Source organism: Eurosta solidaginis, chromosome 3 (genome assembly GCF_040869045.1).
Source record: "Eurosta solidaginis isolate ZX-2024a chromosome 3, ASM4086904v1, whole genome shotgun sequence".
NCBI classification, from domain to species: domain Eukaryota; kingdom Metazoa; phylum Arthropoda; class Insecta; order Diptera; family Tephritidae; genus Eurosta; species Eurosta solidaginis.
This window is the reverse complement of record NC_090321.1, coordinates 128,535,332-128,561,585: the sequence shown is the minus strand read 5'-3', so window position 1 is coordinate 128,561,585 and position 26,254 is coordinate 128,535,332. Positions and strand designations below refer to the sequence as shown.

The 26,254-nt window shown below is 36.2% G+C and overlaps 1 protein-coding gene across 7 annotated transcripts in view; it reads left to right on the top strand.

Annotated features, from left to right (window-relative positions):
- The window catches only part of LOC137244275 (synaptic vesicle 2-related protein), a 2,198,928-nt gene that overhangs the window by 2,130,077 nt on the left and 42,597 nt on the right, over positions 1-26,254 (top strand). The gene's annotated exons all lie outside the window — the stretch shown is intronic.

Genomic DNA, 26,254 nt, shown 5'->3' with positions numbered 1-26,254 from the left:
TATTTTTTAATATTTTTGTGTATACTAATCGCACTGTAACCAACATGAAGTTGGCTGCACGCAAAAAAACGCAGTCAAAATAGAAGAAACGCAACTATTTTGCGTTCGAATCCCTTCTCGAATATAAATTCGAATTTCTTTGCGATTGACTGCGTGTACGTGCGGGCCATTTTAGGCCATTCCGTATGACAACGGACATCTGCTAGCGCATTGGCAAAGCCAAATGCCATTTGTGAATTGCATGCACGAGTAACAGCGTCTATTTCGGAGAAATCAAAACTATTTCCAGTCTTTTCGTGTTAAATTATCTCAACCTAGAGATTATTACAAGGAGCTTCTGCAGTTGGTACTGATGTTTGTGGGATCTTTGGATGGAAACGAAGTGCGCTTTAGAGCTCCGGGTGCCATTAGTCATGCCCGGTGGATGGCCAAGGCCATCTACTGTCTAAAGATATTCTTATTCCGTGGACAATTCAAACTGAGTGATAAAGAAAACAGTGGAGTAGAAGCTGTCTGTGTTTTTCCCGTTAGAGTGTATTGAAAGCTTGGTTCAATGCTCCCATAGCATATATGACCCCCAAGCAAGACTTTGATTTTTTACGATCTTTGTTCGACTATCAGGTGATTGACAAGGATATCTCTGAGAGAGCTCTGTTAAAATTCTCCAATCATTTGTGGTATTTCAATGCCGAATTGGTAGCACTAGTGTTCTTTGATCCCACAATTTCAGACGAAGAAAAATCGAAAATGGCGAACAATGTCCTTACTCACACCGTACAAAAGCTGAATCGGACCGAAACCGAGTCAGAAAATTCAAGAACTTTAAATCCCAAATTTCTAGGACACCAGTTGAAGGAAATGATTAATGCAGGGCTATCTGATTTAATACCAATGAAACTATGCATTTTTTCAGCGTTTCCAAATCAACCCAGATTTTATCAAAGAACACCCCAGTAGCTGGTCGAAAATTAATAATTTTAAGGAAGGATTGGAGATTGTGAAGTCACTAAAGGTCGTTATCGATATTGCAGAACGAGGGATGAAATTAATTACTGACTTCAATGACCTTCTAACCAAAGATGAGGAGCAGAAACAATATATTTTGCAAGTCGTAAGCCAATGCCGAAAGTTGTATCCTGACTGTTCAAAAAGAACATTGAGGAAACCTGTAGAACAGAGTATTCATTATTATATCCTTGCGTCCTTAAAAATAATAAAATGTGTTAAAATACATTAACGTACGTAAAAAAAAAAACCGTTTTCCCATTTCAACATTTATACTTTAAAGAATATAAGAGATTTTTCATGATATCATAAGTTTGTTCCTAGAGGTGCCTATTAAAATGTTTGGTGACAAAGGCTGTAATAGCTCGGTTCGGTTACAAATAACAAAAAATATATATGGAATATAAATTAGTGGGAACAACATGCCTTTACCTGGAGATATGAATCATGAGAAAATAATGAAGAGTTCCGGAGATACGGCCCAAAAACGTCGCTTATCAGCCAAAAAATCAAGTTTTTTGAAACTTTAAGCGCCCAGGAGCACCTGTTAATATGATCCAATCGTTCTTAAACTTTGGCTATCGTATATCTGCAAAGGCTGATCATTTTATGGGGCTCCCATTGACAAAAATACGAAATCGATTTTTTACGGCCACCCTAATGTTCAGTGCGAAGCTTTCTCTTGGTATCAGCGTAGTATTATCCAAATTAGCATCTTCTTGGTTTATTCCACTTTTATCCCCAGATTGGCAAATTCGACCAGAATTTTCCGCCCAGGGAAGTTATTTGCTCATCATTTCATTTCCTCCATCAACGTATGGAGCATGATATTGAATTCTCTGCTCTCTTCAATTTCACATCTTTCAAGCAGCATTTGAAGATGATCAATTTTCCTTTTTAGTACATTTTTTTTTTTTTGATAGGCAGACCGAAGTCTCGCTGGCCTGCGGTGTCTTTTGTCATAGTGTTTGAAGATTCATCTAAAATTTGTCCATTTGATTTTAGCTCTTCCTTAATTGACGAATTAGACTTTATTGCCTTTAAAGATATGAATACATATTTTTTTATATTCCATTAATATGTTAGTATAGAGAAATTCCATTTCTGGGTCAAAGACCTCAGAAAAATGTTTTTCGTGATAAGATCGCATTTCCTCCATCAACGGGTGGAGCATGATATTGAATTCTCTGCCTTCTTCAATTTCACATCTTTCAAGCACCATTCGAAGATGCTCAATTTTCCGTTTTAGTACATTTTTTTGATAGGCAGACAGAAGTCTCGCTGGCATTCGAGTTTTTTTTGGCATAGTGTTTGGCTATGTATTAAAATTTGGCTTTTTTATTGCTGTATATGTTTTTTTTTTAATAGGCTTATTACCACCACAAAGTGGTCCTGCCGGGTAAATTTTTCTAGCCAATGCCTAATTTTATAGCACTTTTTGTATTTATTAATGCGGGCAGACTTTGCTGTCCCGTTTTACATATATTTTTATTTGTTCTTTTTAACTAACTAGCTGTTTTAGCCGCTAGTACGCATTAATACACAGACTTCTTTTTAACTAGCTGTTACAGCCGCTAGTACGGATATTTATTAAAGATACATTTAACAAAATGTTCTTTTATTTTATTAACTGTCCTGGATCAACGACTCTCATGGACCAAATGTTAAATATTTAATTGAATCTGCCTTACCACTGGTGGGGGGCAGAAACCAAATATTAATTATTTAATTGAATCTGCCTCACCACTGCTGGGTGGCAGAAACAATTCCGTTGAATATAGAGATCAACTGTTTTGAGAGTTTGTAAGACTACTAATTTATTGAAATATTTACAGGAGTTTATATACAAAATCTTAATATTATGTTTCTATTCTAAATGAATGTGTTTGTGTGAAGGGACCGATTCTTATCTTCAGTTGGTCCCTTTTTGTTTAATTGCTTGGCGATAAAAATACCTACACTGAGTTTTAATGATAGCTGTGTTAACAAATGTCTAGCATATTGATTATTTACTTATGGAATTTATATATTTATGTTAGAAGGTATATATATATGTGTGTGTAGATATCTTATTTTTAACTATATTTATTTTGTTATTTTAGTATGTTTATATGAGCGATCTCGTATGCATTATCTTATCTTTGCTTGCTTGAACAGTTGCCATGATCTTTAACCGATCTCATCTAGAAATATTTTGCGCTTTAAGGAAAATATGTTTCATTACGATATGTTAATTTTTCATCGAGTTATGGCCCCCGAAACATAGAAAATTGCTTAGTCATAAAATGGGCGGTGCCACACGTAGTTTCAAAAATTTTAGTTTTTTCCAATTTAATGTTATAACTCAATTTGGAAAGTAAAATTCTATTGATACAAAGGTCTTTTTTGCTAAGATAAAGCTTATTATTTTCGTCTACGACCCGTTTAAGAATATTTTATATAAAAGTGGGCGTGGTCTTTAACCGATCTCGTCCATTTTTTCTAGAAATATTTTCTTCTATAAGGAAAATACTTGCACCCAATTTTGTTAGGATATGTAAATTTTTCTTCGAGTTATGGCTCCCGAAACATAGAAAATTGCTTAGTCAATAAAGGGGCGGTAGCACGCCAATTTTTTTAAATTTGAATTTTTTCCTATTTATTGTTATAAATCTTCTTGGGAAATGAAATACCATTGATATAAACCTATTTTTGTGGAAAGATATATCTTACTTTATTCGTCCACGACTCTTGTAAAAATCTTTTATCTAAAAGTGGGCGTGGTCCTTAACCGATTTCGATAATTTTTCGTCAAAGCATTCCTTATAATAAGGGTAACCTCTCTGCCGAATTTTGTTACGATAGGATTAACGATTTTTGATTTATGATATTTTTGATTATGAATTAATATAATAATATTTGTAAAATTGATTTTATCACAAGTGGGTGGTGCCATACCCATTTTAAACATTTTTATCAAGAGTCTCAATATCAGTCCACACGTCAAATTTCTACATTCTAGGTGTATTATTACTAAATAATCAGGTTTTTTGTGTTTTCCAAAATTTTATATATCTAAAAAGTAGGCGTGGTTATCATCCGATTTCGCTCATTTTCAATACCCATCTATTCTGGGACCAGATAAGCTCGTGTACCAAATTTGGTGAAGATATCTCAATATTTACTCAGGTTATCGTGTTAACGGGCAGACGGACGGACAGACGAGACTCTTGATAAAAATTTGAAAAAATTTGTTTAAAATGGGCGTGGCACCGCCCACTTGTGATAAAATCAATTTTACCAATATTATTAGTCATAAATCAAAAATCGCTAAACCTATCGTAACAAAGTTCGGCAGAGAGGTTGCCTTTACTACAAGGAATGCTTTGAAGAAAAATTAACGAAATCGGTTAAGAAACACGCCCACTTTTATATAAAATATTTCTTTGCATTAAAGAGTTTTATATCAATGGTATTTCATTTCCCAAGTCGATTTATAACAATAAATAGGAAAAACTTCAAATTTAAAAAAATGGGCGTGGCAACGCCCCTTTTATGACTAAGCAATTTTCTATGTTTCGGGAGCCATAACTCGACGAATAATTTGCATATCGTAACAAAATTGGGTACATATATTTTCCTTATAGCAGGAAATATTTCCAGAAAAATGAACGAGACGCACTTTTATAAAAAAGATTTTTAAAAGGGTCGTAGACGAAAATAATAAGCTATATCTGCAAAAAAGATCTTTGTGTCAATAGAATTTTCCTTTCTAAATTGAATTATAACATTAAATTGGAAAACACTAAAATTTTTAAAAACAGGTGTGGCACCGCCCCTTTTATGGCTAAGCAATTTTCTATGTTTCGGAAGCCATAACTCGAAGAAAAATTAACATATCGTAACGAAATTGTGTACGCATATTTTCCTTATAGCAGAAAATATTTATAGTAAAAATGGACGGGATCGGTTAAAAACCACGGCAACTTAAATAGTTTAAACGGTCGTAGACTAGAATAATAAGCTATAACTTAGCAAAATATAGTTTTGAATCAATGATCAAGTTTTACTGTAAGAGGAAATGGGGAGACATTTTTCTTTTAAACGGGCGGTGCCACGTGTTATGTAGAAAAGTAATTTATCTGAAATGAAATGTACAATTTTCGATTACACCCGAACTTAGACACCTTTACTTGTTTATAATAAATTTCTTTTTAAGTTAGTTGCTCAGTTTATTTAAGTAATATAAAGAAGCTATTTTTATGCACAAAATTTTTGCTGTGTCACAGTTTTTTTGAGCCATTTTGCTTTGTAGCACTTTTAATTGATGAGCCAGTCTGAACTATCTAGCCTTTTTGACTCATTAGCTATAAAAGATAAAACTCAAGCGACCATGCTTCCTGAAGACATAATCACTATTTTTACAGAAGCAATATCGGCTGCATTAAAATCCCAAATGGAAGATTTCGACAAAAAGTTATACGAAAAAGTTTATAACCTCCTTAACTACCAAAGTAGAATCTTTTGAAGAAGTGCAAATTTTAAGTCATGTCCGATGCGAAGAAACCCTCGATCTCGTAAAAGCTTTGCCTGAGTTTGGCGGCAAGCAGAAAAATATGTATCATGGAGACAAGCGGCACACATGACTTACAAACTGTACCAAGGTTATGACGGAAGCTCAAAACATTACCAAGCCGTCGCACTTATCAGAAATAAAGTGAGAGGCTCTGTAGATGATGTTTTGGCTTCCTTCAATACTTTGTTGAATTTCCGTGCTATTATTGCAAGACTACATAGACTTCACTTATGCTGATAAAGGGCCGATTTATTTAATAGAGCAGGAGTTGAGCACTCTAAGGCAGGGAAGTCTGACGGTTTTGAAATTTTATGATGAGGTCGAGGGAAAGCTCAACCAGCTAACCAATAAAACTATAATGACCTACGAAAGCCAGTAATCGAAGTCTATAAACGAAAAATATAGAATGGATGCACTGCGCGTTTTCATTTCTGGTCTGAAAAAATCCCTTTGTGACATTTTATTTTCTGCGCACCCAACAGACCACCATCAGCCTTGGCTCTTGCAGAGGAGGTGGAAGCGAACCATGAACGGTACGTATTTGCTAAAAAATTTTCAAAGCGTTATGATGAAAATGATAGAAAGTTAGACCAAAAGTAACCAACCAGAACATAAAAATCCACACTATCGGAATAGTAACATTAAGCCACAAAAGCGCAGTACCTTTTACGGTGGACAGGAAAAGCCTGAAACGATGGATATAGACCCATCAATATCCCGTTTACGTCGTTCACCAAACTATGAACTTCAAAACCCGTCGAATGCGTACTCGCAAAATAATAAGACCAATACACAAAGACCATTTTCGTCAAATGCCGTCAACCACGGACCACAGTCTAAGCGACGCTACGAATCTGAATGAGTACGGGACCAAAAGTTCTAAGAATAAATCATATTTCGCAAGATACGGCTGAAAATAATTCTTACGATAAAATCGTGAATAATGAGGTTGAGGATATTGATGAAGAAATTAATTTTTTAGGGGGAGGACCCTATGCCCTTGGATTAACAGATACATAGGAACTGAGAGAAGACTTATTAAAATGCTAATAGATACAGGATCTTCAAAGAGTTACATTAAACCATTTACAGAACTTAAAGGACCATTAGTGAACCCATTTTTAGGCAGATCAATACATGGGGAAACAAAAGTATGTGAGAAATGCAGTATAAATTTGTTTGGGGTAACTTCAGATTTTATTTTATTATCTAATTTGTTAACTTTTGATGCAATAATTGGACTTGATCTACTAACGCAGGTTAATGCTATATTTGACTTGAAAAAAAAACAGAATTATGCACGACTTTGGAGCAGAAAGGCTTTTCTTTACTAAATGTCAGAGTATCATCACTATCAAAATTATGCAGGATAACGTACCTTATGCAAAAAAGGAGAAGTTTTTGAAATAACCAAAGAAAGACCTAATGCTTTTGTTGACCCAAATACATGTCTACCATTCAATACGAATGCAGTTGCCTCAATTCGTACCAAACACGAGAACCCCATTTATTCTAAGGTCTATCCATACCCAATGGGGGTTGCAGATTTTGTCAATAAAGAAGGGAAAGAACCTTTACACAATGGAATTATAAGGCCCTCTAGATCCCCCTGTGGAGAGAAACACGTTGCTTTGGCTTGTAGCAAATCAAAAACTACCTTTATTTAATATTTTCTTCTATTTATAACTTAAAGCTAAAAGGTATGTAGTTTTTATGACTAAGTAATGATTGGTGTGAATGGACAAGGGTAATCTGAGTTCGCATATGCTGACCGTTAAGTAGGTCAGTAGGTATCCAATATCGAAATACCGAAAGTGTCTTGCACTGCAAATGAGTTGAGCAATCTGAGGTGGATGACTCAGGCGATATTGTTATATTGTAAAAATGTAATCGCCTGATTACCGTTGTCCATTACACCTTCCCTTTTTGGGGAAAAAAAAGAAAGAACACAAAAAAAAAAGAATTCAAACAAACAAAATGTCATTCGCTTTATTATATCATTAAATTAATATATATATGTATTTTTAGTATTTCTTATGATTTTTCTAATTCAGTTGTACTGTTGTAAATGAACGAATTTGCATGCTTTAGGGTGGTTATAACCCAGGATTCGTTCATTTACCGCAGTGCAACATTTTCCTGGAAAATTTAAAAGGTAAATAATTAATATTTTTGTTAAGTAAAGATTGATTTTAAATGTCGAAAATTTATTGCAAAATTTAGAATCAGCTTTAAGTGAGCGGTTTTATTAAAAAAAAATTTATTACCAATACTTTTAAAGATATGTAAATAACAATTGTTTTTGTTTGATATGTAAATAATTAAACCTAAACGCAAGTAATAGATATACATAATTTTAATTTTATTTAATAAATTTTTTTTTCATAGCATAATTACAATCCACTTATTTATTTAATCTTTACTATTCTATTTTTGTGAACAATCTTATTGGCTTTAGTAATTTCATCATAAATTATAACATTAGGGTCATCTATTTCCTTTATTATGTATGGGCGTTGATATATATTTTCATGTGTATCTTTTGTTCTTTTTCTACTAAAACTTTATCATTTATATTCATTTCTAAAGGTCTAGCTGTTTTATCATGCAATTCTTTATGTCTAATTTTATATTTATTAATTAAATTTATAGCCATTTTATGAGATATTTGCATTCCAAATTTTAATTTTTTACGTTATTTTCTACATTATATATCGGATAAATTTTTTTTTTTTGGAATTCATGTGGCAAAGTAGATTTTCTTCCAAATATTAGTTCAAAAGGAGAAAATTTATTGTCAAAAACCGAGCTAGTTGTAGTATTGTGTAAAAACGTGAAGTATTTTAAATATGTATCCCAATATGAATACGTTTCATTTAGATAAGCACGTAAGTATTCGTTAAAGACTATATGATTTCTTTCAACAGTACCAACAGTTTCATGGTGGTAAGCTATTGAGAAATCATGATCAATATCTAAAAGTTTTGTCAGCTCAGAGAATAATTCATTTCTGTACTCGGTGCTTAAATCAGATCTAATTGCTTTCATATTTCCATAAGTTAATATGAAACTTTCAAAAATAGCACATGCAATTGTTTTTGCCGATTTGTCTGGTACGGCTATCGTCACCAAATATTTTGATAAATCACAGATCATAGTAACAGTGAACTTTTTATCATATTTGGATTCTGGAAGTGGGCCTATTGTATCGACAATTACTATGCCAAATGGTTTTCAGGGTGTTGGAGTAAGGACAAGATTTTCCTTTGTTTTTGGCTTAACTTAACTTAACTAAATTATGTCAACATTCAACTCCAGTAATGATATGGTGCAACAAAATACAAAAATAAAAGAAAATTTCAAAATGGGCGTGGCTCCGCCGTTTTTCATTTAATTTGTCTAGGATACTTTTAATGCCATAAGTCGAACAAAAATTCACAAATCCTTGTGAAATTTGGTAGGGGCAGAGATTCTATGACGATAACTGTTTTTTGTGAAAACGGGCGAAATCTGTTGAAGCCACGCCCAGTTTTTATACACAGTCGACCGCCTGTCCTTTCGCTCGGCCGTTAATACGATAATGTCAGCAAAAATCGATATATCTTTACACAATTCAGTTCACGCACTTACCTGAACTCACTTTCTATTGGTATAAAAAATAGTCGAAATCCGACCACGACCACGCCCATTTTTTCGATATCGAAAATTACGAAAAATTAAAAAAATTCCATAATTTTATACCAAATACGAAAAAGGGATGAAACATGGTAATTCGATTGGGTTATTGACGCAAAATATAACTTTAGAAAATAACTTTGTAAAATGGGTGTGACACCTACCATATTAAGTAAAAGACAATGAAAAAGTTCTGCAGGGCGAAATCAAAAGCCCTTGGAATCTTGGCAGAAATACTGTTCGTGGTATTACATATATAAATAAATTTGCTGTATCCGACAGATGATGTTTTGGGTCACCCTGGTCACCATTTTGGTCGATATCTCGAAAACGACTTCACATATAAAACTAAGGGCCACTCCCTTTTAAAACCATCATTAATACCTTTAATTTGATGCCCATATCGTACAATCACATTCTAGAGTAACCCCTGGTCCACCTTTATGGCGATTTCTCGAAAAGGTGTCCACCTATAGAACTAAGGCCCACGCCCTTTTAAAATACTTATTAACACCTTTCGTTTGATACCCATATTGTACAAACGCATTCTAGAGTGAACCCTGGTCCACCTTTTTAACGATTACTCGAAAAGGCGTCCACCTAGAGAACTAAGGCCCACTCCCTTTTAAAATACTCATTAACGCCTTACATTTGATACCCATATCGTACAAACAATTTCTAGAGTCACCCCTGGTCCACCTTATGGGGATATCTAGAAAAGGCGTCCACCTATAGAACTAGGGCCCACGCTCTTTTAAAATAATCATTAACAACTCTCACTTGATACCCATATCGTACAAACAAATTCTAGAGTCACCCCCGGTCCACCTTATGGCGATATCTCGAAAAGGCGTCCACCTATAGAAATAAGGCCCACTCCCTTTTAAAATAATCACTAACACCTTACATTTGATACCCATATCGTACAAATAAATTTTAGAGTCACCCCTGGTCCACCTTATGGCGATATCTCGAAAAGGCGTCCACCTATAGAACTAGGGCCCACGCTCTTTTAAAATACTCATTAACAACTCTCATTTGATACCCATATCGTATAAACAAATTCTAGAGTCACCCCTGGTCCACCTTTAGGGCTATATCTCGAAAAGGCGTCCACCTAGAGAACTAAGGCCCACTCCCTTTTAAAATACTCATTAACGCCTTACATTTGATACCCATATCGTACAAACAATTTCTAGAGTCACCCCTGGTCCACCTTATGGGGATATCTAGAAAAGGCGTCCACCTATAGAACTAGGGCCCACGCTCTTTTAAAATAATCATTAACAACTCTCACTTGATACCCATATCGTACAAACAAATTCTAGAGTCACCCCTGGTCCACCTTTAGGGCTATATCTCGAAAAGGCGTCCACCTAGAGAACTAAGGCCCACTCCCTTTTAAAATACTCATTAACGCCTTACATTTGATACCCCATATCGTACAAACAAATTCTAGAGTCACCCCTGGTCCACCTTATGGCGATATCTCGAAAAGGCGTCCACCTATAGAAATAAGGCCCACTCCCTTTTAAAATAATCATTAACACCTTACATTTGATACCCATATCGTACAAACAATTTCTAGAGTCACCCCTGGTCCACCTTATGGGGATATCTAGAAAAGGCGTCCACCTATAGAACTAGGGCCCACGCTCTTTTAAAATACTCATTAACAACTCTCATTTGATACCCATATCGTATAAACAAATTCTAGAGTCACCCCTGGTCCACCTTTAGGGCTATATCTCGAAAAGGCGTCCACCTAGAGAACTAAGGCCCACTCCCTTTTAAAATACTCATTAACGCCTTACATTTGATACCCCATATCGTACAAACAAATTCTAGAGTCACCCCTGGTCCACCTTATGGCGATATCTCGAAAAGGCGTCCACCTATAGAAATAAGGCCCACTCCCTTTTAAAATAATCATTAACACCTTACATTTGATACCCATATCGTACAAACAAAGTCTAGAGTCACCCCTGGTCCACCTTTATGGAGATATTTCGAAAAGGCGTCCACCCATGGTACTAGGGCCCACGCTCTTTTAAAATACTCATTAACAACTCTCATTTGATACCCATATTGTACAAACAAATTCTAGAGTCACCCCTGGTCCACCTTTAGGGCTATATCTCGAAAAGGCGTCCACCTAGAGAACTAAGGCCCACTCCCTTTTAAAATACTCATTAACGCCTTACATTTGATACCCATATCTTACAAATAAATTCTAGAGTCACCCCTGGTCCACCTTATGGCGATATCTCGAAAAGGCGTCCACCTATAGAACTAGGGCTCACGCTCTTTTAAAATACTCATTAACAACTCTCATTTGATACCCATATCGTACAAACAAATTCTTGAGTCACCCCTGGTCCACCTTTATTTAAAAATTAAAAAAATTCCATAATTTTATACCAAATACGAAAAAGGGATGAAACATGGTAATTCGATTGGGTTATTGACGCAAAATATAACTTTAGAAAATAACTTTGTAAAATGGGTGTGACACCTACCATATTAAGTAAAAGAAAATGAAAAAGTTCTGCAGGGCGAAATCAAAAGCCCTTGGAATCTTGGCAGAAATACTGTTCGTGGTATTACATATATAAATAAATTTGCTGTATCCGACAGATGATGTTTTGGGTCACCCTGGTCACCATTTTGGTCGATATCTCGAAAACGCCTTCACATATAAAACTAAGGGCCACTCCCTTTTAAAACCATCATTAATACCTTTAATTTGATGCCCATATCGTACAATCACATTCTAGAGTAACCCCTGGTCCACCTTTATGGCGATTTCTCGAAAAGGTGTCCACCTATAGAACTAAGGCCCACGCCCTTTTAAAATACTTATTAACACCTTTCGTTTGATACCCATATTGTACAAACGCATTCTAGAGTGAACCCTGGTCCACCTTTTTAACGATTACTCGAAAAGGCGTCCACCTAGAGAACTAAGGCCCACTCCCTTTTAAAATACTCATTAACGCCTTACATTCTAGAGTCACCCCCGGTCCACCTTTAGGGCTATATCTCGAAAAGGCGTCCACCTATAGAAATAAGGCTCACTCGCTTTTAAAATACTCATTAACACCTTTCATTTGATCACCATACCGTACAAATAAATTCTAGAGTCATCCCTGGTCCACCTTATGGCGATATCTCGAAAAAGCATCCACCTATAGAACTAGGGCCCACGCTCTTTTAAAATAGTCATTAACAACTCTCATTTGATACCCATATCGTACAAACAAATTCTAGAGTCACCCCTGGTCCACCTTTAGGGCTATATCTCGAAAAGGCGTCCACCTAGAGAACTAAGGCCCACTCCCTTTTAAAATACTCATTAACGCCTTACATTTGATACCCATATCGTACAAACAAATTCTAGAGTCACCCCTGGTCCACCTTATGGCGATATCTCGAAAAGGCGTCCACCTATAGAAATAAGGCCCACTCCCTTTTAAAATAATCACTAACACCTTACATTTGATACCCATATCGTACAAACAAAGTCTAGAGTCACCCCTGGTCCACCTTTATGGAGATATTTCGAAAAGGCGTCCACCCATAGAACTAGGGCCCACGCCCTTTTAAAATACTCATTAACAACTCTCATTTGATACCCATATTGTACAAACAAATTCTAGAGTCACCCCTGGTCCACCTTTAGGGCTATATCTCGAAAAGGCGTCCACCTAGAGAACTAAGGCCCACTCCCTTTTAAAATACTCATTAACGCCTTACATTTGATACCCATATCGTACAAATAAATTCTAGAGTCACCCCTGGTCCACCTTATGGCGATATCTCGAAAAGGCGTCCACCTATAGAACTAGGGCTCACGCTCTTTTAAAATACTCATTAACAACTCTCATTTGATACCCATATCGTACAAATAAATTCTTTAGTCACCCCTGGTCCACCTTTAGGGCTATATCTCGAAAAGGCGTCCACCTAGAGAACTAAGGCCCACTCCCTTTTAAAATACTCATTAACGCCTTACATTTGATACCCGTATCGTACAAATAAATTCTAGAGTCACCCCTGGTCCACGTTATGGCGATATCTCGAAAAGGCGTCCACCTATAGAACTAGGGCCCACGCTCTTTTAAAATACTCATTAACAACTCTAATTTGATACCCATATCGTACAAACAAATTTTGGAGTGACCCCTGGTCCACCTTTACGGCGATATCTCGAAAAGGCGTCGACCTATAGAACTAAGGCCCACGTCCTTTACAATGCTCATTAACACCTTTCATTTGATACCCATATCGTACAAACAAAGTCTAGAGTCACCCCTGGTCCACCTTTATGGAGATATTTCGAAAAGGCGTCCACCCATAGAACTAAGGCCCACTACATTTTAAAATATTTATTAACACCTTTCCTTTGATACCCATATTGTACAAACGCATTCTAGAGTCACCCCTGGTGCACCTTTATGGCGATATCTCGAAGAGGCGTCCACCTATAGAGCTTAGGCCCACTCCTTTTTAAAATCTATATATTAATACGCTAAAAAAATTTCCATACAATCAATTGACAGGCTGTTTCGCATACTTAGCACACGTAAAATCATATAAAAGTTATATGAATCGATTCGTATTGATCAGCCGCAGTGCATATGCCTATTTTTGTTAACAAATATTACTCTATTTGTTTATAATTAATAGATAAAGTTTTTTGCAAATTCGAAAAATTCATACAAATATCGTAATTCATTGTCGTGCACAAGCGCGCCATCTTTGGGAAAAATTATCTAAGTTTTCTAATACGAATTTCAAAGACCTAAACCTTTATGCATAAGCGCGCCGTCTTTGGGAACAATTATCTAAGGATTTAATGTGAATTTCAAATTTTATGTATCCCCGCTAAATTCGAAGGCACAAATGTTTCACCTGCATACAAATATGGTTTCCCATTGTTGCCGCTTACTTATAATAGCCTCTACCAAAATCCTAAAAAATTGTTCCAAAATAATTTATAGCGTACCAAAAATCTTAAATAGAATTAATTTTTGACCGGCCCATTTTTTGTGGCAAATTTTACCTACACGTAAATACAGATTCTTTGTTTTTTATTTTAGTTGTTTTCAAAAAAACATGAAATCACAAATAATGAGTTAACTTTTGTTGAACCTAACTTATTTATTGCGCGCCGTCTTTGGGAACAATTATCTAAGTGTTTAATGTGAATTTCAAATTTTATGTATCCCCACTAAATTCGAAGGCACAAATGTTTCACCTGCATACAAAAATGATTTCCCATTGTTGCCGCTTACCTATAATAGCCTCTACCAAAATCCTAAAAAAGTGTTCCAAAATAATTTATAGCGTACTAAAAACCTTAAATAGAATTAATTTTTGGCCGGCCCATTATTTGTGGCAAATTTTACCTACACGTAAATACATAAGTCTTTATTTAACAGATTCTTTGTTTTTTAATTTAGTTGTTTTCAAAAAAACATGAAATCACAAATAATGAGTTAACTTTTGTTGAAACTAAATAATTTATTGCGCGCCGTCTTTGGGAACAATTATCCAAATGTTTAATGTGAATTTAAAATTTATATATCCCCGCTAAATTCGAAGGCACAAATGTTTCACTTGCATACAAATATGGTTTCCCATGGTTGCCGCTTACCTATAATAGCCTCTACCAAAATCCTAAATAATTGTTCCAAAATAATTTATAGCGTACCAAAAATCTTAAATAGAATTAATTTTTGACCGGCCCATTTTTTGTGGCAAATTTTACCTACACGTAAATACATAAGTCTTTATTTAACAGATTCTTTGTTTTTTATTTTAGTTGTTTTCAAAAAAACATGAAATCACAAATAATGAGTTAACTTTTGTTGAAACTAACTAATTTATTTATAACAATTAATGGCAAATTTGCTCGAAAATGTTGTTGCATTTGCAGATTTAATTCTCATTTTAGATAAAGTACGTCTTATACTGAACAAAAAAAATAAGTTACAAAAATATAACATTTTTTGCTAATTACGAAACAAAAAAACGTGCCAAAAACTTTTTTTATTTTAGGTCAGAGCGGCAACCGGCATCATAGCGGCCGTCTTGCATAGGCAGTATATTACCCACTATATTTATTATTAGGCTAACTTTGTTGGATTATATATCCATTAATCGGATGCTTAGATCCCAAAACCCTAATTGTTTTATGTCGCTTAAAGTAGTGAAATCAATTTTATTTTAGTAAATATGATTTCGTGAATAATTTCAATGTTTTTGTTTGTTTTTCCTTTCTTCCTAATTTATTCTGCTCTGTTATATCTTAGTATTATATTGTTCACAGACGATATTTTATGGGTGATATGGTCATATATATTCATGAAATGGAGTGTTTACAAATTTAATACAAATTAATTACGTACATAGATCTCAATGGGATCCCAACATTAAATATCCGAATATTAGAATCTTCATATTTCCACAATGATCACATTAAAACCCGGAAAAAAGTATAAGTGCACTTAATGCATTTTTATATGGAAGTGTTTGTTCACTTCACTTAATTTTTCGCAATTTAAGTACTTTATTTTTTTTTCTTTAATTAAACATTTTTTTAGTAAACTCTGCCTTCTTTCTCATTACATAATTGTTTTATATTTTTATTTTATTTTTTATGAAGGTATCCTCTATTTTACGCGAAATTTTTGTTTTGTGTCACACTTACATATTAGATATATATTTATACCAACTTAAACGGGTGGCGTGAAATAGGCTAAATTCCTTTAGCAAATTTCTTAATTTTAACTAAAAGTTCGTGTTTTTTGAATTATGACACTATTGACGTAAATGGGCGATATGTGTATATGGGTGATATAGGCCTACTGGGGAACCGAGCTCCCAAAACTAAATTCGGTAGCGCGCCAACGGGTACCTTCCGGGTGGTGTGGAAAACCTATTTTACAATTCAATTTCAAGTAATTTCACCATAATTCTATGTCAATTTCATATGATTTTACATAATTTTTATATTTTTGTTTAAGGAGCTCCATACCAAAACGTTATAATTACATGTGAAAAGTTTGTAGAAAATTTAAGAAAATAAAATCAAAAAGTACAAAGTCTTAGATCAAATTCAAAATTTTAAAGAAAAAGTTAAGTAAGTTAGACCAGTTTGCTATATTTCCAACACTTGATGCATAGACTGAGTTGAAAAAAATACACGTTGGTCGAATTTCGACCACAGGCGATACTAGTACTCATTAACACCTTTCGTTTGATACCCATATCGTACAAACAAATTCTAGACTCAGCACTGGTCCACCTTTATGGCGATATCCCTAAATGTCATCCAACTATAGAACTAAGGCCCACGCCCTATTAAAATACTTATTAACACCTTTCATTTGATACCCATATCGTACAAACACATTCCAGGGTTACCCTAGGTTCATTTTCCTACATCGTGATTTTCCCTTATTTTGTCTCCATAGCTCTCAGCTGAGTATGTAATGTTCGGTTACACCCGAACTTAGCCTTCCTTGTTATTGTGTAATTCCGTTTGTTTAGTCTGTGATCGTGTTTTAACTGCTAAGACATGTGTTGAATTTTCTTCCTTTATTCGTTTGATTTTTCCGAAATAAATGCGAGATAAGGCGTCCGCACCACAATTATCTCTACCTTTAATATACTCGACCTCGAAGTCAAATTCTTCAAGGTCCAGTCTCATTCTAGTGAGCTTGGAAGATGGGTTTTTCATGGCAAAAAGTAAGTAAGTGGTTTATGGTCACTTTTGATCCGAAATTTCGTACCATAAATATAGGGTCTGAAAAAGTAGGTTGCCCAGTGTATAGCCGCTAGTTCTTATTCTATTGTCGACTTATTAGTTTAGTAGTTTTTTATTGCCTCATATTTTGTTTCATCAGGCAATATACCGTTTGTTGTGCATTTGTGCCCCAGGTAAGTTACTTCATGGCTAAAAGATGTACACTTATCTCGGTGCAGCTTTAGATCACATTTTCTGCAAATGTCAAAAACCTCTTTTAAGCTATTAAGCATATCGTTAGCTTAATGCGAAAATGTGCTAAGTCACTTTTTTTGAAAAATTTTATTTTAATGCAGTTTTAAAACTGAATTCAAAATACATCGATCACAAAAAAAAAAAAACATATTTAAATTTTTAATTTTTTCGTGCTGTGGGCAATGATGTGTAAATGTTCTAAGTCGTCAGCTGTTAAAAAAATGTGCTAAGTCAACCTGTCAATAATATCAATCTGAATTACTAGTAATTTCTTTGTGCGTGTATTTTATTTATTTATCTAATTCATTCAGTCTAAAAGAACATTCTTTGTTGATGTTGTTATATTAACGATAAAGACACTCCTCGAAGGCTTTGGATATAGATCCGGTACGTTCCCGTAACAAAGCACTATTAAGGTACTTCTAGCTCGACCATCTCGGGAACGATTTATATGACCACATTAAACCTTCTAGGCAGTCCCGCCCTCCCCACCCCCTAGTTCCATGAGGAACTTGGGGTCGCCAGAGCCTCGGCTGTCAATGAAACAGGATTCGCCACGGTTAGGTGAGTTGACGATTGAGTTGGAGAAGCTATATATTGTGCTGGCAACCCATTGAAATTGGATTTACCCAATTGAGACATGCCTTTGGTGTATGATAAATGCTTTGCGCTGACTATAATCTACTTCAATTCTTACATGTCGATACCTACCATAGCGGAACGATACAAGGTGGCAGCATGGTGACATACCTACAAACATAACTAAAAGTCCCATGCACTTTGTTTTTGTAAATTCGATGGACAATGTTCCATGCTGCCACCTTGTATCGTTCCGCCATGATACCTACATGCTTTCTTACAGACCAGTTAAAAATAGAAAACAATTAAAGTTTAAACTTATATAAGCTGTTATTATATGTTGTGTTAATAATACTACTGAATCGATTTGCTAGATGTATAGTCCTAGTTATAGGTTCATTCATAGCATAATTCGTTTTATGAGTTATTTCGATAAATAATTTATCATGCCGAAGATCACGCAGTGGAATATATGGAATGAACAAAGTAGATAAATCAGAGCAATTTATGCTCAATTATAGCAAGCATGAGTGAGATAAAAATTCTTCTGTCATGCAAAGCCTGAAGACCAAGCAATTTGTGACTGCTGGTATATGATGGGAGGCCGTCTGGCCAGTGAAGCATACGTAAAGCAAGTTTGTAAAATTTGTTGGAACTTTCTCAATTTTATAGGAGTTAGATTCATAGAAAGGATTCCATATTATTGAGCAATATTCAATACCACTTCTGACCAAGGATATATAAAGTGCCTTCAACGTCATAAGGACCTTAAATTGACTGGTGTTACGTCTACTGAACCCAACCATTGCAACAAATTTAGAAACAACGAAATCAATGTGACTACAAAAGAGAGTTTGGAGTCAAGAATTACAACCAAGTCTTTACTCTCATGACAACGATTAAGAGATTTAGCATTTAGGTTGTAGATAAAGTATGTGGCAGTTGTCTTTATGGAATAAGGCACAACACAGCATTTGTTTGAATTTAAAAATAAGTTATTGTCTGCGCACCATCCGCCAAAAGAGTCCAGATCAGAACCGTTAGAAATAAAATAAATAAATAAATGTAAGGCGCGATAACCTCCGAAGAGATTTTAGGCTTCTCTTCCAATTTACGTCGTGCTCCTTCTTTTTAATTTTTCCTACAAATTGGCGGGACGGGACCTACTTGTTTTATGCCAACTCCGAACAGCGCCTGCGAGGCAGATGAGTTTTCACTGAGAGCTTTTCGTGGCACAAATACATTCGCAGTGCTTGCCAGGGGCGAACCCGCTTAGAAAAATTTTCTTCTAATTCAAAAACCTTATTTCTAAAATTTTGATGTTGCTTTGTGTGGTAGACGGAGCACGCTACCATCACACCACGGTGTTCGCCAATAGTTAGAAATAGTTTGACAAATAAATAGTATTTTTTGTGAAATATATAGTTTTAGTGTTTTATTTCAATCATTATAAGCGAGAAGTGATGGGAAAACATTTTGAGTAAAAAGTGCTAAGTCAGGAGAAAAAATTTTTTTGAGTGAGGAAATTGTGCTAAGTCATAAAATAGCTGCTGGGTTAGCATACATGATTTTTATTTATCTTTTTTAAAGCTTCTACACTCAAAAGTATTGCAACTAAGGTATCCTCATTCACAGTTTTGAAAAAAGAAGGTTATTTCAAAAATTATTCAGTTTTTTTCGTCTCCTGTAAAATTCGTAAAAACTGACTTAGCAGATTTTCACATTAAGCTAAGATATGTTTCTCTGAAAAACCGATGACAACTAAGTAGTCCATGTACAGAAAAACTTGAGAAGGAAACAGTCCTGAAAAAGCCAATGATATCATACGCTGAAAAGAATTTGGAGCTACTTTCAGGCCAAAGGGCAACCTTTTGAACCTGAACGACCCCTGGCTTGTTGAGAACGACGTAATATCTCTCGCATCCTTTTCCAACTCGATCTGATGAAATCCGGCATGAGAAATATCTCGCTCGTCCCAGTTAGTCTAAGATATCGTCGATCCGAGGCAGTGGGTATTTGTCAGCTACTATTTTTTTATTTATTTGCCTATAGTCAATGACCAATCTCCATCATTTTTCGGAGGAGTTTGGTAGAGATTTTTGGGTACGAGTAAAACCGGACTATTGTACTCTGACACAGATGGCTCAACGATATCATTATTAATTAGTTTGTCTACTTGCTTAATTATTTCCTCTTTCTGTGAATGTGGTATCCTTAAATTTTTTATGTAGACTGGCGTTGTATCTTTTAATTTCAGTTTCTGTTTATAAAAAATATTTGAAGTTATTTTATCCGAGTCCAAAGCAAATATGTCTATATATTCCTGGCACAGGTTCCTTAATTTATCTTTAACAAATTCCGGAAAACTTTTCCTGAGTTTCGATAAAACTTCGCTTCTATAGTTTGCGGTTCTTACAAAATTATTTTCGACTATCTGATAGTTGGATAGATTTTCGGATTTTAAATTCAAACTTTTTATTGACACCTCTTTATCGGTCGTATTTACGAGCCTTACAAATGCTTTTTTGGTTGATATTAGGGTATTTGCAATGAAAATCCCTTTTTGAATTTCTTGGTTTGGTATGACTAAGTTATCTTCCTTCGAGTTTATTTGTATTTCTCTAACGACTTCTGATCTTGCTGGCAAGGAAAAGATGTAATTGGGGGTACTGTATGTTATATTAACATACAATTTTCTGGCATTAATTGGCTGTATTATTAGCCAGTTTGTTTTACCAGTATAATCTAGTACGCAGTTATACTTTTTCATAAAATCTAATCCCAGTATTCCGTTGCAGGGTACCGGAAAACTATGATCTACTACTTGGAAGTTATGATTGAGCCAATAATTTCCTATAATGAGGTTACCGTTGGCGCTACCTTTGATGGATGTGGTTAGGTTGGTGTTAATTTCAGCATTTTCCATTATTACGTCATCCTTAATTATAGAGATATCCGCGCCTGTGTCTATTAAAAAGGTTTGCTTATTTATTGAAAATGAGGTCGAGAAACAAGCGAAGCTGCTCATATTTAATGACACATTTCATTTGCCCCTATATTTGAGCGTGATCCCCCTGCGTAGCAGGCAAGGGGGGGGGGGCGTCTGAGTTTCCCGATTCTTGTGTTGTAACTCGTACTTGTCCGCGTTGGCCGGTTCTATTTCCGTGGTCATTATTGTTATAAATACGGTTGCGCTGGTTGTTATTGTAACTGACCCTACCTCCATTATAACTGCCACCAAGGTTATTGTTATGATTATAACGGCCGCGGCCACGTCCTTGCCCACGATTCTAACCTTGGGGAGAACTATAATTATTGTGATAAAACATGTTGTTATTGTTAGGGGAGTCGGTGCTTGTACTGATAAATATCGCGATAGCATCGTTTCGGTTAGCGAACTGGCCACTTTCCATAATTAATTTTATTTTATCGTAATTGGAATTTTTAGATAGAGCTTTTACTGTTACTTGGGTAGTGTACTTTTGGGCCAATTCACCACTTAGACCCTCAGAAATATACGCTCCCTCAAGCTTAGTACACAGTGTATTTATCTTGTCAGCGAATTGGTTCGCCGTTTTACTACCTTGTTTTATGTTCAAAATTTTCGTTGTTATCAATTCAGTCGACTCACCTTTCACTGCATATTTCAGTTTATCAATTATTCTAGCTTGTGTATCCTCGTTGACTATTAATTGCCGTGCGCCGCCAGCCAAGTTAGTCTTGACTGCACAGCCACTGCTTCGTGGTCACCTTTGAAAGTATCCACCAAATTTATGGCATCGATAAATCTGTTAAAATTTTCTGGTTTTCCATCGAATTCGGGCAGAATCTTTGCTCCTAAACTTAAAACTGTGGGAGCCATTATATCGATTTTGTTCTTCCTTCGATAGTTTTCCGTTTCTTTCTTTTCAAATTCACCCTCGTCTGCCTCACTTGCATCTGTGTCCTCAATGTTGCTATCAACTTCACAGCGTAATCTAAGTGGAATTTTAATAAAATATTGCATGTAACTTTTTATTTTACTATTATTGCTACATTACAATGGAATTACTATTTTCACTATATATTACCTACTTAAACAGCTCTCCAGGTTACCGGATTTGTTGTTGCTGTTCCACATTTGGTGTTGCCAGAAAAAGTTTGAATTGGGGCCACTAATTTAAGCAGCTCTCAAGGTTGGTGATTTGTTTTTATTGTTCCATATTTGGTGTTGCTAGATAAAGTTTGGACCACATTTTGTTTGTATCAATTTGCCTAAACTCTAAGTGTTCTATGTTATTAGTTTTGTAATTATATTTGTTGTGGCCCGTTCCGAATTTCCCGTTTTATTTTATTCACATAATATTTAATTAGTATGTACACCATGGTTAATAGGGCCATTATTAATAAAAGTTCAGTGGCGCTGACTGTCCCTATATTATAGTTCGTTTTATCTTGTTTTACGTATAAGTCGTAGTTGTATTTTACGATATTTTTTTTCTCAATGTCACTTTCTGTATTGGTGTCCTTTCCTATTTCGTAGTCGGTTATGGCTATCATAATAGTTGTAAGAACTGGTTTCCACGAAGTCATTTTTAAACTTTTTCTTTTTGCGCACTGTATTCACCTTTTTGTATATATAAAAGGATTTTTTTTCACTACATTTGGCAACACGACGGAAATTTCAGGACATTGTATGTAGGTCCTGCATGTGAGTGATTAACATCGTTCGCCGTTTAATAAAGTCACCATGTCACATGTCACAGTCGCCATGTGGAGAGAAACACGTTGCGTTGGCTTGTAGCAAATCAAAACCCGACTTTATTTAATATTTTCTTCTATTTAAAGCTAAAAGGTATATAATTTTTATGACTAAGTCAATGATTGGTGTGAATGGACAAGGGTAATCTGAGTTCGCATATGCTGACCGTTAAGTAGGTCAGTAGGTATACAATATCGAAATAGCGAAAGTGTATTGCACTGCAAATGAGTTGAGCAATCTGAGGTGGATGACTCAGGCGATATTGTTATATTGTAAAAATATAATTGCGCTGATTAACTTTGTCCATTACACCCCTACAGTAACCCAATTTGGGTAGTGGATAAGAAAGGTAACAGGAAGAAGTGTCTAGTAGTATATTTCCGAAAATTAAACGAAATAACCATTGATGATAAGCATCCAATACAAAATGTTATGTCGATCTTATCAAACATGGGCCATTCTCAGTACTTTACAACCCTCGATCTCAAATCGGGGTTTCACCAAATTGAGCTGGCAGACCGAGATAGAGAGAAAACGGTTTTTTCTGTCAACAATGGAAAATACGAATTTTGTCGCCTTCCATTGGGTTTAAAAAACGCTCCTAGCATATTTCAAAGAGCTATAGACCATGTACTTAGGGAGTAAATCGTTAAGAGTTGTTATGTTTACGTGGATGACGTATTCACAAACAAAGGAGCAACACATTAAAGATATAGATTGCGTTTTGAAAAGTTTATACGATGCTAACATGAGGGCTTCAGTTGAAAAATCACAGTTTTTCAAACACGAAATTGAGTACCTCGGTTTTGTTGTGTCAAGGATTGGCATTGTTCGGCCGGGGTGCGTTTGCTCCTGGAGGTAGGTGGACGCACCGGGGTCGATCTCAGTGGGAATAAGCGGGTTGGAATAAAGTAAGCGAATACGAGATTTCTCGTTATAATAGATATGATTTATTGGGTAAAAGTAAAATAAACTGGTTACAATATTACCTGAGTATCTTGTTGAAAACAGTGGAGATCGCTGGCGGCAGATGTTAGCTGATTGGCTGTTAGAATCCAAGAGGCCCGTTGTATAGCAAGCTACAACCGTTGACCCGCAAAATCCTCCGTTTTGGAGGGGAAAGGCACCCACACATCAACCCCGACATGCATATGCATGAGTGCTGACAAAAGGCACACATAAGCGTGCATGAGGGTGATGGTGTGGGTGGTTATAAATTAGTTCGAGTATCGAGTATCGATATGCAGAGTTGCATTGGGGGGGTCGCAATCAGATGCGGAAAAGTTAGGCATCCTGCCTAAACATGCCACCCCCCCTTGCGATACGCAACATCGTTTTCCGCCAATGACCTCCGCTGAAACGAGAAAAATGAATATAAGGCTTACACACTAACTTAATCTAAATGAGGAGTTCGTCTGCGACGCAAAATGGCCGCGAATCCTTTCCGACTTGCGCAGCATGTCACCTAAGCTAGGATGAAAAATAAACATTAGAAGTGGAGGAAAGTGAATATTTCTTGCCTTTGGTTATACATAATTCTTAGATATATATAGAATCCATGAAGTGATATGACATAGAAGGTCAATCGTGCTGGACGAAGAGGCCGAGGTCTCCGTTCCAGACTGGCAAAAATTTTTTTTTTTGTTGGACGGAGAGGCCGCGGTCTCCGTTCCAGATTCGCATTATTTTTGTTTGGTTGGACGAAGAGGCCGAAGTCTCCGTTCCAGACTCGTATTATTTTTTTTAGGTTTTTCTGGGCTGGACGAAGAGGCCGAGGTCTCCGTTCCAGCGTCTAATGTATCGTGTCGATCTCGGGGCGACTGCCTTTTTTGTTGGATGAGGTGTGGCATCTGTTGAGGTGCCAGGGCGCGTGACCGTGAGGTTGGTTGGGTGAAGCGGAGATGTTTTATTACAAAACGTATGTTAAAATAGATGAATTAAGTGCATATGCGAAGCATATTATTAAATACAATTCTTACCAAGCAGAGATGCGTTACTTACGTTCACCTGACATAAATTTGCAGATTGGCGATGCGTTCTCCGTGACGCGTTCTATTTGCACGTACCATTATGCTCAATGTACCATGCAACCCTGTCGTGTATTTATTGGTCAGCTGATAGCTGGTATGGTGAGTTTGTGGCGTGCGAATATATAGATATACATATATGTATTTGCTTGCCCTTGAAAAAAAAACTAGGTCACTGGGGCAGTAGCACACTAAGCCAGTAGAAACATTTTACTTTTTCTAATTTCGGGACTTTGTCATGTCGGGATTGTTTTATTTCGGGGCTCGGATTGTTTTTGTACCGAGCCCTTATAATTACTGTTTGTTGCTGAAAAACAACAAGTCCTGCCCCCAGCCAGAAAACAGGGCCCAAAAAACGGAAAGGGTAAAAAACAACAAAAAAAAACTTCTTTGTAAAAAAAATGTTACATTTTTTGTGCAAGGAGAGTTTTGTTTTTGTTGTGTTTTTTTTTTTTTTTTTTTGAATTCCTTTGTTGTGTATGACTGGTTGGTACTCCATTAGATGCCCATATTCGACAAAAACACGTCAGTACCGATTCTGATGTTTTGCGGTTTTCGGTACTGCTGTGGTGTAGTTATCGGTATCCGCTTTTTTTCTTTCTTAATATGACAGCACTAATGAAACTGTCGGTGTTGTGCCGTGGGTTGCCATCTCGTGGAAAATTATGGTGTTTATGGATTATACACGCAAAAGGTATGGGTGATGTGTACTTATAAGGGTTTATGGCAGCCCTGATTCCTTTTGCTATAGCCACGGAACCGGGATTTTAAGGACCCGTTACTGGAAGGTTGTGGTGAGTACATGCCTTCTGCTCCATTGTCACTATCTAAGCAAAAGCCAACGTGGAACGACTTAAGTACGAGATAATTATAAGGTATTTTAGTATTTGTCCTAATGGTTCTTTTCTTTTTTTTTTTCTTTTTCGTTTCAGATGGAACCGATGCAATTACTCATAGTAAGTTTGGAGACTGAGGATGAGGAGCCCATACACGTGGTGGCGGATGTACTATATCCTGAGCGGCGGAGGGGCTCCTATATTTGCCACCCGCCGGACGAGCTGGTGCAGCAGGCGGTGGCGGAAGGGCTGAGGCGCGTGAACCCCATTGTCCTCAGAGTTCTGCGGACGCCTCTTGTGGTTCACCTGCGTGGGAATACTAACGCCTGCTACAGGACGTTCTACGCGAGTCTCGAGGGCATATTGTGGTGGCGGCAGCCACCCCACGGTACGTTCCAATGCCGTGTGTGCGCCCGCACCATCTCTACTGTTTCGTGTTTGGTAGCCCACTTAAATGGGTATATGAGATTACTTCCGTTTCGGTGCTGGGATTGCCCGAAGCGGTATGCTTCGTCCGCGTCACTGTCCCAGCACAGAACTCGGATGCATTAGGCATTTAGATGTGCGAGGAGATTTTGTCATTTTGGTTTGCATTTGATTTGGTTTTGTTTTTTTATTTTCATGAAGTGGATTTGGGTTATTAGGTTAAAAAAAAAATAAAGTTTAAAAACAATGTCGATCTTGCTTTTTTTCTCTTTGTGGAAGAACCATTGGGGGTCGAGTTAGCGAGCATGGCAACTCTTTTCGTTTCTCGTTCCAATGTCAACAGGTATATGCGATGATGGTCGTGGTGAATTTGCCAAAACGGTATGTGACGTGTGAAAATTT